Raw genomic sequence first — 8,734 nt, 5'->3', positions numbered from 1 at the left:
TGAACCATGCTCTGATACCACTTTGTAATGCTCTCCTCCCACATCTACCCAAGCAACCGACCAACCGGGGTAAATGTGTGATGAGAATTTACTATGATATGATTCGACCTCCCTAAGTCAGGTTAAGGAAGTGGAACTGATTGAAACACACCATACAGACCTTCATCATCAGTAATAGGACTCCTAAGAACCATCCCAACCTTTCTTCTAACCAACACCTAAGTCCTACTGAGATTTTATACCACTTGAATGATATAAATTGGATTATTATATTGTTTATCATCCATCTCGATGCATTTGGAGTGGAAAAGATGGAGGAATCAGCTCACAGGACCGTTTTTACTAGCAAGACCCAATTTGGAAAAACAAGGTCTGAAACCTTCCAAGAGCGTTTTGAGGCATCAAATGATGTTTTTTGGGGGTAAAAACTTGTCACTTAAGAATAGCACCATTTCATAATATTCTACACAAAAAAGATCTTTCCAACAACACAAGAATCGCATCAATCGGAGTCCGTATGCAAAAGTTATGCCACTCAGATGTTAACCTTCCTGTTTTCACACCTATAGTTCAGGAGGATGCCCAGTAAGCCTCCATTATTCATGGAAAAGGGGCTAGCCACTTGTTTTTTATTTGAAATACTCTAGAAGAGTCTATTTTTTAACTCTAGTTAAGAGTTGATGTAGTCAAACTTAACCACTAGTAGGCTATCGGGTTGTGTTATAACCGAGCCATTAGGAGGAAGAGACATTCCATTCTTTCGAGAGACTTTTGTTCCATACCTGAGCAAGATAGCCAAGAAAGATAGGAGGTATAGAACATAGAGAGGATCTATGCACTGTAGAATCCCATGGGCCATAGGCATTACTTCTTTGTATCGGCAACCATATTTCCAAATAGAGAAAGAGAGCGAAGCAACCTCACCTTCTAGCTAGGTTTTCTCCCGAAAGGGTTTCGGAGAGAGAATAACTTGTGTATTATGTGTGTGTGGGCTTATTTTGTCGTTCTATACTTTTCTTCTTGATTTACTTTTACATGCATGCACTAATTACAATTAATTTTATAGATCTAGAAACTAAATAAAACTGTAATAATGTAGAATCTCATATTTTTAATATGATATTATCATATCTATTGTGACGAACTGTCTAGTGGGATATCCACGACGTTTTATGGATAATTTGGTATTAGAACATGTTTCTTTGGGTATTTTGTGGAGATTGCAGGGATCTAGATTGACGAGGCCGAAAATCATAAAACCCTAATCATGGGTGACAAATCTGTAAACGAACCTCGTGATCCTGTAGAGGTGAGGTTTTCGTAGCTCGGAAGAGATGTCATGGATATAAAATGCAATCTAAACCTCATCATGGCGGCCCTAAGCAATAAGCTGGGGATATTTGGAGAAGAAGGGGATTCGAATGCAGAGGACAAATCAGAAGGGGGGTTAAGAGATCGGGAAGATGCAGATAACCAGCCAAAGAAAGAATCCAGAAAAGATCAACCCAGTTCGAGCGCCATGAACCAATCCCTGTTTAAAGTGGAAGAAAAAGTCGATATCAAGCCATACCATGGTGATATCGATGCTCTGAAGCTAAACCATTGGTTGCAACAAATGGAATTTTATTTTAGTGTCTATCAGATCAAGGAAGGGCAGAAGATCTCATTCGCGCGGCTGAAATTGGAGGGCAATGCATTGACTTAGTGGGAGAGCCACACAAAAACCCTGAGGTTGGAAGGAGAACCTCCAGTGACTAAGTGGTAGTATTTCAAAACCCTCATTAAGTCATATTTTTATCCCATTGGATACGTAGAAGACCAATGGATCCGAATGGCATTACTTCAGGAAAACTTCGGGCCAAAGTGTGTAGGAGTACACCATAGAATTATGAAAGATGGCTATAATGTTGGGTATCTCTCCAAAGAACCCAAATGTACTCCTCAAGTATTTTGGGGGTCTGCACTACCATCTTCCTAAGAAAGTGATGTTTTTCAAGCCCAAAACAGCGGATGAGGCTTGTGTACAGGCACAATACCTGGAGAACATAGGCCTGAAAATAGAGCAACCAAGTGGATCAAAGCAAAAGGAGAAATAAGATGCTTCTAAGGATGGGAAGAAGAAGCAAAAAGGGGAAAAGATAAAAACATGATAGCCACAGAACACTAGTGCAAATTACTAGCAACCAGTAAAACCACTGCAACATTGATGGCTATACATAGGAGAAGTGCTGGAAGTTGCATCTAGAGCTAAACCAGAAGAACAAGAAGAAAGATAATAAGAAGAAGAATCTCATGGACATTGATTCAAGCAACCAACTTGAAAGAAACTCAGACGTAGATGAGAATATCGTTTGTACATCAGTGTATATGGAGGTGAATCTAAGTAGCCTTCAGCAACAAGAAGAGAAAGAAATGAACAAACTCTTCCATGTAAAGATATAGGTCAAGAAGACGAAGATTGATGCTCTGTTTGACTCAGGATTGCAGGAAAATCTCATTACATCAAGTATGATCAAGAAGTTGGGGCTGGAAGTTCATGATCATCCAAAACCATATCCATTGGGATGGGTACATAAGGATGTAGAGTTGAAGGTAACAAAATAGTGAAATTAGATTTGCTATCAGTGCTGATTTTATTGATGAAGTAGATCTGGATGTGGTTCCCCTTGATGTATGTGGAGTCATGCTTGGGAGTCCATACATGTACATGCGTGATGCAATATTCAAAAGGAGAGATAACTAGTACCAACCCATCAAGGATGGAAAATCGTTCATCATCAACACACACAAAGGCAAGTCAAAAATTTCACTGGTAGGTGCCAACCAGGCCAAGCAATTGATCAGTTCCTGCAAGAAGCATGTTTTATTGTTTTTAAGAGAAGGTTAGTCTGTAGAGGAGTCAATAAGAGGCAAGGAATCCCTAGCGGGGTGTACTAAGAAACAAAAACAACAATTTGACAGTTGTTACAAGCATACAAGGACGTGTTCCGAGAGACTAAAGGGTTGCCTCCTAAGAGAGAAGTGGAGCATGAGATCCAGTTATTTCCATACTCGTCGTTACCAAATATTGGGATGTACAGGCAGTCTGTTATAGAAGCAAGTAAGGTGAAGAAACAGTTGCAGCAATTGTTGGAACAGGGTGTGATTTGACCAAGTACATCACCATGTGGGTCACCCATCATCATTGTGCTGAAGAAGGATGGGAATTGGTGGATGTGTATATATTACAGGGTGTTGAATAAAATCATGCTCAAGAATAGATACCCTTGCCTAGGATAGACGATCTTCTAGATCAGTTACAGCAAACAAACTATTTCACCAAGCTAGACTTGAATTCTGGATATCACCAGGTTCAAGTCAAAGAAGAAGATACATGGAATACCACCTTCAAAACCAGGCAAGGTTTGTATGAGTGGTTAGTTATGCCATTTGGCTTATGTAATGCACCATCCACATTTATGAGACTAGTGACTGATGTACTGTGCCCTTCTATAGATTCATTTCTTATTGTCTATTTGAATGATATATTGGTATATAATGCTACCTAGGAGGAGCATATTTCACATTTGATGAAGGTGTTGGAAACATTGAAGCACTAGATGCTAGAAAATCTCAAGAAGTGTGATTTTTCGTAACATTCCTTGGTGTATTTGGGATATGTGATTGCTGGAGGAGAATTGAAGATAGATCCTTCCAAGATGGAGGCCATCATGAAATGGTCAGTGCCTGCTAATGTTATTAAGGTTATGAATTTCATTGGAGCAACACAGTACTTGAGGAAATTCATAGCCTCGTTTTTAGCAATAGCAGCACTGCTCCATGCCATAACAGCAAGTGGCAAGAGTTTCCAGTGGGGAAAAGGGCAACAAAAGGATTTCGATGAGTTAAAAAAGAAGACCATTGAAGCACCAGTTCTGGCATTACCAAACTTGCAATGGCAATGGAGACAGATGCGAGTGGGTATGCTATGGGAGTTGTCTTGATGCAAGGAGGAAGGCCAGTTTGCTACCATTCTGAAGTATTTCATGGGGCAGTTCTTAACTACCCTAACTATGATAAGGATCTCTATTCCATGGTGCAAGTTGTGAATAAGTGGAAGCACTATCTAATGGGAAAGGAGACAATAATCCACACAGATCACCATCTGTTATAGTATTTGCAGGCCCGAAATAAGCTACAACAGACCAGGCATTACAAGTGGATGTAGGTTTTATAGTAATTTCATTTGGTGATCAATTATAAGAAGGGAAAAACAAACAAGTTCGTTGATATTCTTTCAAGGCTCCCCACATCAAATATTACAGCTTTGGGGACTCGTATGCACATGGAGCCATTCACCCATGATACATACGTAGAAGCATATTCAGAAGATGAGGACTTCAAGGAGGTGTATTTGTTATCACTCTAAAATTTCCCTAGATTTGTTATGAAAGAAATAATAGAGGTATCCACTAACCTACTTTTGAGATCGGGATCTAGCCTTCCTAATGCTCAGAGAGGGATCTCTCTTTATGATTTAACTTTGTTTAGTTAATTGATTTCAGGCTAGTTATTTAAGCTTTGATTGGGTCTTGATTTTGATTTGGTGGTGGAATCACTCACTTAGATGGATAGAGGGATTTCTTTTAGCATCGGGCTATGGGGTCAAGCGTCAAGAAAATAGGATTGAATCAAGTTCTAAAGATAGTGTTTACAGGGCAAGGTACCTGAGTAAATTTAGATATTTTAGGTTGGATAGTGAAGTGGTTTTCAATCAGGGTTAAGGAGAAGTTAAGGGTTCCTTAAACCGGATAATGAGGGAAATGGTAGGGGTCAATCGGAACTAGGGAGCAATGAAGGATTCCATACTCTGGATATCAGAAGAGAACATTAAAATGATTAACTATTCAAGATAGAGTGTACTTAAAAAAATTCTGTAATAATTTTCCAGTTATTTCATTCAATTTAGATAACATGCAAGTATGTGAAACACTTAAGAATATAACAATTTGACAAACAAAAAATACTTCACTGAAGTGGCCCAACACATGAATCTTGTAATGCAATGTCTTTATTACTCAATCCAGTCTGCTAACTTAAAAAATGGTACAATGAACCCTTAGGTTTTAGATCAATACAACTATAGAAATGTCAAGCAATCCACCCTCTGTACTTCGTATTATGAAGCATTTATACAAAAACGTATTTACAAAATATCCCAAACTGTTTTGGGAATTATTCTAGGAAAAAGAAATATCTTCATGAAAGAATATAGTGACATATATGTAATTGTTGTAAGATGTCCCTGTTTATTTGGCTCTGTTGTCAAATCTTTTGTTGCCTTTTCTCCTTTGTTGTTTGTCTTCCACACTGATTGTTCTTTCACTTTGCCTTTTAACTGATACTCTTTCATCTGATTCTCTTTGACTAGGTTGATCCACTGCTTTTCTTTTACTAATTTTTATCTACTATTTACCTTGCATCTTTACAACAAATCATTTAATTTTTCCCAAGTCTCTGTATCTAGTAATTTAATATTTACCATTCTTCTGTAGACTTCATCAGCTTCTATGTACTTTGCAAAGGTGGGCTTGTTTACAAAAAGGTGTTTTACCTCATGTTGGAGGTAAAATAGGTTCTCAAAAGTTTGGTATAGAACCTTTCCTGTAGGCATCCCTTTCATAGAAGAATTATTTTCTTGATCTCTTGCCACTTCTCTGATTTTCCTATTATAATCTTCATGTGGCATCAATCTATCATTTATTACCAAGGGATTTGGCAGACCTTTCTACCTTAAAGCATCAAATTTAACCATAAACCTTCTTATAGCCAGCTCCATGGTTTGGGATTTGTCCTCAAGTTGCATCATTAAGTTCCTCTTGGTGAGCACTTTCTTTACCTCTAGTATAGTGCTAGTACTATTAGTTATGTCAAGCTCCTGCAATTCATATTTGTTCTTAGAGTTAAGAAATTGGATTATTCTTGAGGCTTCTTCTGGCATGTCTCCAAGTTCGGCCTTAACTCTTTGAATTGCTTCAGTAGCCTCTTTGACTAAATCATTTTGTTCAAAGATGACTTGTATAGATGGCCAAATATCATTGACAGAGTCAATGATATTGGCCCATAGTTGTTCTTTTGCTTGGGCAAGTGGCTCCTTCAATGTTAATTCTTTTTCCAAGCTCTTTATCCTCTCAGTCAACCTGTTTGACTTCTATACTTTGTTTTTCTGCATAATCTGAGCCAGTTTCTTTTCGTCCTCTAGAATTCTTATCTGTTCTTTAAGTTTATTTATTTCAGTGGTCTGAATGGACATGTCCTCCATGGCTTTGACCAGTTTACTTGCCTCATCACTTGGTTGAGTTGCTACTGTTGTTGAACCTGTTGCTGATGTAGTTGTTGTTGCAGCTATAAGGGTTGTAGCTAGTGGAGCTGTTGAGGCCAATGAAGTTGCCAAAGTTGATGGAATTGTTGTTGTAACTGTAGGAATAGAAGTGGCAATGGCTATCTCAAGGCTGGCCTGTTTTGGCTATATCAATTTGTCCAATTCATTCTCCATTTCTTTCATTTGAGCATTTAATTGGAGAATGAGATCCATCATTTCCTCCTGCCGATTTGGCTCTCTAGGACCTCCTTGGTTTGTGGATGTTCTGAATGAGGCAACTTTAGTTGCTTCTTCAAAGCAGCAATATCCTCATTTTTCTTCTTTATCAGTTCTTCTGTTGCCTTGATGTCACTTGGATTATATCCAATCTCAATCAAAGTGACTTGATTCTGTTATCCTTAGCCTGTGAGGAGGCCTTTTCTAGCTTAAGTTGTGTTGTGATGTTATCTAGTGAGATTTGAAGTTTATGCATAGTCGTTGCTTTGTTAGTCATTGTGGAGTAAATCATCTCACCCACTTGCTTATGGAATTCAATTTGTTCAATAGGGTGAACATCCCTAGCCAAAACTTCAAAACCTGGCTTCCTGTAGTATGCTAATGATCTGGGTTGCTGGATTGTAGGCTACATAAAGGTCATTTGCATCTTACCAGTCTTAATGTCAAAGGCTGACATTAATCTATTTTTATTGGCAGGTGTTTGTTTGAAGTATCGGGCATAAGTTTCAGCCTTCAATGCCTCATTCCTCAACTTGATTTCCTTATACTTTTCATTTATATATTTCTCTTTATCCACTAGTTGTTGGATGAAGACACTTCAATTCTAAGCTATTTTTCAATAAGTTGAGTGTTTGGGGTAGAAGGCTGATGAGTTTCCTCTGAAACTACTAAACCTTTACTCCTTCTAACCATTGTGTCAATATCAGTGATTTCAACTCTCTCAATTGTGTCTTCTTGCTAAGTCACAAGATTAAGCTTGGGCCTCTTCCTATAACTGATCTCAAACCTGTCATCTGTGGTGTCCATCCCAGAGCTAGAACCTTCTTCCCTAGTTCTTTTTACATTTTTGTCCTCGTTGGTTGGAGTCTGTAGAATGGGAGTAATACTCATCTGTTCTTGTAGGGTTGGAACCCGCAGAAAGGAACTAATATCAATCTACTTTTCCACATCTATTAAAGTATTCTCCAACCATTCTAACTGGTTGGCATATCTTTCAATGTCTAGCCTGGGCTCATGTATGAAAGGACTCAATTTGAACTTGAGCCTTAGTTTGTTTATGACTCCATTAGGGTCATACTGCCACATGAAACTGCTTTTGAAGTTCATTTGTTGTAAGATTTTCTCTACCTCTTGTCCAGCTTCCCTATTATTACAAATAAAAGGGCCCAATTGATTTTTTATTTTAAACTGAGTTTTCTTCCTAGATGACATAAAATTAACCTCATCAGAGTTTATGATCTGCCTAAAATACTATAATGCAAATATCCTCATGGGGAGGTATTTGGACAGGTTGTAGGGAGTGAGTTGGCATCCATATATCCTGATTTCTATGTGGTCCTGGTATAGATACCAGTCTCCCACTCTACTATTCTTAGCCAACTTTAAAACTCTCTTAATCGCTTCATTGATCCTGGGCTGATAGCTACTGGTTAGCATGTTTATAACTATATGAACAAATGAATCAATGAACTCCTTATAACTAAAAATAGTGGAATATTTTTGGATCAATGGTGTCCAAAAGATGATGGATATCGGATGGCCTTTGGTGTCAAACTTTTGGAAGATGGCTGGAAATTTGTCTGACTTAAAATATAGGAACATGTGAAACAATACTGATGAGTATTTGAATACTCTTGCATTTGGCAATCTAATAAACTGTTCATGGATTATGTTTGCCAAGAACTGAGAAAAGTTGTAAACTGTCGCTGGAGGCTTGCCTAGGCAAAAAATAGAAAGGAAAGCAAGGATAACCTCATCCACATACTCATCAGGGGTGTATCCTAGAATACAAGAGAGCATGGTAATAATTTGTCTGCCTATCTCAGAGAAAATGGTGGCAGCATATGGAGGACTATATGTAGGAGTATGAGACTCCTCTATGATGAAAGTATGAAAGATTTGAGCTTTCTTGGGAAGGTCTAGCTTTGTATAGAGTTCAAGTAAAGCTTCAACGGAAAGTGGGGTCTCATTTGGGCCTGGCTGGATCTACAAAATTTGATTTATTGACTCTGCAATAATGGTGAATAAAACCTATTGGTCAGGGGTGACAATGGCTCTTTGACTTGGGATATAGCAAGCTTGGTAGAAGTGGATAATTTCTGGGAATAGGTGTACTTGTGGGAACAATTACTTGGGAAAATTTGATTCATACGTGAA

The sequence above is a fragment of the Pinus tabuliformis genome, chromosome 3_2, assembly GCF_031772625.1.
Source record: "Pinus tabuliformis cultivar Carrire ecotype Pingquan chromosome 3_2, CPIR1, whole genome shotgun sequence".
NCBI lineage: Eukaryota > Viridiplantae > Streptophyta > Pinopsida > Pinales > Pinaceae > Pinus > Pinus tabuliformis.
Note: the sequence above shows the minus strand (reverse complement) of the source record.